This window comes from Myotis myotis, unplaced genomic scaffold, assembly GCF_014108235.1.
Source record: "Myotis myotis isolate mMyoMyo1 unplaced genomic scaffold, mMyoMyo1.p scaffold_m19_p_4, whole genome shotgun sequence".
NCBI classification, from domain to species: Eukaryota; Metazoa; Chordata; class Mammalia; order Chiroptera; family Vespertilionidae; genus Myotis; species Myotis myotis.
Window position 1 is genome coordinate 70,589,453 of NW_023416346.1, and position 5,206 is coordinate 70,594,658.

A 5,206-nucleotide genomic window follows, 5' to 3' on the forward strand; every position below is an offset into this window, starting at 1 on the left:
CATATACATTGTACTCATTTTCTTTTATCTCTCACACTTTTATTATAGAGAAAGGGCAAATAGCAATATTAAAATACTTCCTCTAATTAATTCCCTTTCAGTGTGCATGAATTTTGTGCACCAGGCCACTAGTATGTTTGTATGTGTGTATATATATATACTAGAGGCCCGGTGCACAAAAATTTGTGCACTTGGGTGGGTCCCTCAGCCTGGCGTGTGCCCTCTCGCAATCTGGGGCCCCTTGGGGGCCCCTTCCCCTGGCTGCTGGCACCAGTTTTCCTCCGGCGCCTGGAACCCAGGCCTTCCCTCTTCGCTGGGAGGGGCCCGCTCAGTGGGCAAGGGGCTTAGCTCTTTTAAAAATACTTCTGAATGTTTGGTAAATAACCCTGTAGGAATCTACTTTCTGAAACATGTTGCTTGTTAAGGGCTGATTTGGGTAATCAACAAAATGTATGTTAAAATCCTAATCCCCAAAACCTCAGAATGTACCTGTATACAGAGATAAGATCTTTAAAGAGGGGATTACATTAAATTGAGGCAGTTCCAGTAGGACCCTTAGCCCATCTCACTGAAGTCCTTATAAGAAGAGGAATGTTGGGGTCCTGCCTCAGCAGGTCCAGGGGTTCCCAAAGGTGTGGACAGAGTCGGCGAAGAAGGAATGACTCAGAGGCAGTGTTCAGGTGATCGATCATCATAGCCAGGTTCTCTGTTTATTGCCCTGTTACATCTGTATTTATACTATTTGATCCTATAAGCATGCCTCTATAAGCTTTTTTTTTTTTTGCCGAGGAGAGCATGGGGTCCGTTTATTGGGGGTCAGTCAAAGGGGGAGATGGCTAGAGTGGGGTAGGGCAGCTACTTGTCTAGCCCCCGAGAAACCCAACTTGAGTCCAGAGCCTCGAACGCTTTGAAGCCAAAGTCTTCCTCCACCTTTATCTGCACAGGGGCCAGCTCCGGATTCAGTGGGACTCCTGCCTGGCCCCCTTCCGGTGGCACTCGCGGCCTCTTCCAACTGCTGGACCCCTCGCCAAGGGCCCGGCTGCTGGCTTCTGCGAGAGCTGGCATCCTCCTGGGCGGGGACAGCCCCTCTTTCTCTGGAGGCTCGTTCTCAGCGTTGCCTGGGGTGGGGGCATCTGTGCCCTGGCTGCCCTCGTCCTCCAGTAAGATGGTGAACTGGCTGGCCCGGTAGTTGTCGCTGTAGGAGTCCAGCACCTTCATGAGGAACCTCCGCTCCTGCTGGAGTCACCGTGTTATCCTCTATATCTGATGGAGCCTGTTCAGGACCCGCTCCTTCACCTGCTCGATCTCCCTGCAGCACCTATCCAGCTCCTGGTACTTCCTGCGATTGAGTTCCCATTGGCGCCACCATTGCTGGCCTCAGGCTGCCTCCTCCTCTTCATCTCGCTCCTGGAGGCTGGAGCTGCCCAGACCCCCAGAACTCCACTTTGGTCTCAAACTCTCTCTCCAGGATGTGACTACTTTCAGGGGAGGCAGTGCCAGCTCCCAGCCGGGAGGTGCTGAGAACTCCTCAAAGCCCATAGCTGCCATGGACCCCTCTCTCTGCTCCAGCTCCATTTCTCCCTGGCTACCGGTGCAGAACTTCCAACCTTGCAAGCCTCTAGTTTAAAGTGGCTTGCAAAACTACAGCCCATCTGATTTCACAGCCAGGCACCCAGGCCCGGCTGCTAAGCCTCCTGGGAGTTGTAGTTCTCTATTTCCGGCTTGCCTCCCTCGCCCCACCCCAAACCCAGTCCCAACTGAAAGGCCCTGCTGGGTGGTCTAACCCTGTGGCCAGGCATCTGAGTCACCTCGGGTCTTTATTCCTGTCCCGACACCACGCCATCTGACCATGGAGACTCTCCTCTTGGGAGGCCCCTGGGTCTCCTTCTGGGTTTCCTCAGCCTGGGCACCAGATAGCATGCCCCAGCGGCAACGCAGCCCCGGCGTCTGGGTCTCCTTCTGGGGCCTGGCTGAGTCATCCCCTAGGACCAGATCGCATACCCCACCTACAACTCAGCCCTGGGCCCTGGGTCTCCTTCTGGGGCCTGGCTGCTCCGCCCCCAGGGACCGGATCACATGCCCCAGCTGCGAGGCAGTTCCAGCACCTGGGTCTCCTGCTGGGTCTCCTGCTGGGGCCTGGCTGCGTAGCCCCTGGGGTCCAGATGGTGTCCCCAGCAGCTATGCAGTCCTGCTTCTGTCCCCACCTCTGGCCCCTCCTCTGGGTGTTCTCCCATCACTGGTGATCAGTGATCTGAGAAGCCAGGCCAGGCAGGGAAGAGGCAGACATCCACCTCTTCCCTGCCCCACCCAGCTTCTCTGATTACTGGTCCAGGGCCGGCAAAGACAGCCAGGTTCTCCCATCACAGAAGCCGGCAAAGGCAGGCTGGCTTCTCCAAGCAAAGGCAGCTCGGTTCTCTGGCTCTTGGTTGCCACTTGGGTTTCCAATTGCAGTCAGCGGCAGGAGGCTTCTTGCCTCCTTCCCCTTTCATCTCCCAGCATTGCGCCTACATATGCAAATTAACCGCCATCTTTGTTGGCGGTTAACTGCCATCTTGGCTGGCAGTTAATTTGCATATCGCCCTGATTAGCCAATTGGAAGGGTAGCAGACGTACAGCTAATTACCATGTTTCTCTTTAATAAAAGAGAAACATGGTAATTGGCATATGACCGCTACCCTTCCCATTGGCTAATCAGGGAGATATGCAAATTAACTGCCAGCCAAGATGGCGGCCGGCAGCCAGGCAGCTTGAAACTAACATGAGACTTGCTTGCTTCAGTGACGGAGGACTGCAACGTTCCCCGCCTGCCTTGCCGGCCTCTGAGCTGGCAGCTTGACACATAGTTACAAAAATAGAAGCTAAACAAAACCCCAGAAACCAGCTTTCAGCTAGCCAGGATCTCAGACTTGGAGTTGATACAGAGTTACGATTGTAGAACCTAAACAAACCAGATACCTGCTTTCAGGAGCGGAGGCCTAAGAGCTGGAGTCTCAGAACTAAAGCTGGCTCAGAATAAAAAAAAAAAGAAAAGAAAAAAAGGAGCAGTTTGGAGCTTCAGTCCCAGCCTGAAAACAGCCCTCAGCCCCTCACCCAGACTGGCCAGGCACCCCAGTGGGGACCCCCACTCTGAAGAGTGTGTGACCAGCTGCAAACAGCCATCATCCCCTCATCCAGGCTGGCCAGGCACCCCAGTGGGGACCCCCAACTTTATCCGGGACACCCTTCAGGGCAAACCAGCCAGCCCCCACCCATGCACCAGGCCTCTATTCTATATAGTAAAAGGGTAATATGCCTCCCAGCACCGGGATCAGCGGAGCCGCGAGGTCTCCCAGCACCGGGATCAGCCTGACAGGGGGCAGTGCCCAAACCCCCTGATCGCCCTGCGGCTCTGTGTGTGACAGGGGAAGGTGCCCCATCCCCCTGATCGGCCCTGCTCTGTGCCTGATAGGGGGGAGCTCCCCAACCTCCTGATTGCCCTGCGGCTCTGTGTGACAGGGTGCAGCGCCCCAACCCCCCCACCCCACGGGCCCTGCTCTGTGTGTGACGGGGTAGAGCCATACCTCCTGATTGGCCCTGCCCTGAGTGTGAGAGTGGTGGTGCCCCAACTCCCTATTCAGTCCTGCTCTGTGTGTGATAGAGGGCAGTGCTCCAACCCCCTACCCCACGGGCCCTGCTCTGTGTGTGATGGGGTAGAGCCATAACCTCACCATCAGCCCTTCCCTGAGTGTGACAGTGGCGGCGCCCCAACCGCCTGATCGGCCCTGCTCTGTGGGTGACAGGGGGGAGCTCCCCAACCCCCTGATGGGCCCTGCTCTGTGCATGATGGGGGGAGTTCCCCAACCCACTGATGGGCCCTGCTCTGTGCATGACAGGGGGTGGTGCCACAACCTCCCCATCGACCCTGCCTTGAGTGTGACAGAGGGCGGTGCCCCAACCCCCCAATTGGCCCTACCCTGAGCGTGACTGAGGGTGGCATTGCAACCTCCCAATCTGCCCTGCTCTGTGCATGACAGGGGGCGGGACCCCAATTCCCCAATTGGCCCTGCTCTGAGCCAGACCAGGGGCTGCACCTAGGGATTAGTCCTGCCCTCTGCCACCCGGGAGCAAGCCTAAGCCAGCAGGTCGTTATCTCCCGAGGTGTCCCAGACTGAGAGAGGGCACAGGCCGGGCTGAGGGACCCCCTCCCTCCCCCCCGAGTACACAAATTTTTGTGCACCAGGCCTCTAGTATATATATATACACACATACATACATACAGGAAGTACTTAGGAGCAAGGGGGGGAAAGTACCAACCCTTGTATCTGCCTCCTAGACTCACCACCTCACACTGTAGTGGTACCTGAACTCTCTGGCTCATCAGTTTCTCCTATCTTCCCTGCTCAGCAAACTGGCTGGTTAACATGGTAGCTATATCTGAGCTCTCTATGAGCTATTAGCCTTACATCGTAGCAGTATCAGCTCTTAGCTCCATCTGAGTTCTCTTCTCTTCTGTACACATAGGAGCTACATTCTCTGTGCCTATAACCTCTGCTTCTCTGAGCTCTCTCTAGCCTCTGCTCAGATGCTCTCTCTAGCAGACTTCTTCACACACTCCAGCTGACTAGCTGGTCAGTAACCTATTTTTACACTATTTAGACAAAGAAGGCTCCTTGCCAATAGTTACATCAATCATATTGGCTATTGAAGGACACAGTGTACAGTGTGTCCTTGCACCCGCTAATGGTATCTTGGCCTGATTAGGATTCCCAGGCTCAGAGGCTGATAACGGTTCCCAGGAACAGGGCAGCCTTCACCAGCTGGTGCACTCTAAATTGGGTCCCCACATAGTGTAATAATCAAGAATAGTTTACTCAGCTGTCCTTTGTTAAGATTTTAGCAATTATGTACTATAAGAAATTACACTACCAAAACATCAATGTTTTTAAAAATTTCTACATTATTTTCAGTTTCTACTCTGAATATTTATACATTTTTTAATAATATAGTTTCCGTTATTACCAGCTGTTTTCCTGATGTAGCTCTTAAAATAAGTGGAACTGGGATTTTTGGACATAGCCAACAGTTGTAATAAAAATCTGGGTAACTAGATAGAATAAAGAAATAACCCCTTCAGAATGGTGCTTAAATAGGCTTATTTGAATTTGAGTGTCTGACTTGGAGAAACACTTAACCAACACAATCAGAAGAGCTTTTATCTAAATACTAG

At 53.5% G+C, this 5,206-nt stretch overlaps 1 pseudogene; it reads right to left on the bottom strand.

The window, feature by feature from the left end:
• Positions 1 to 816: 816 nt before the first annotated feature.
• LOC118654063 lies at positions 817 to 1,548 on the bottom strand (annotated as a pseudogene).
• Between the last annotated feature and the right edge of the window lie 3,658 nt (positions 1,549 to 5,206).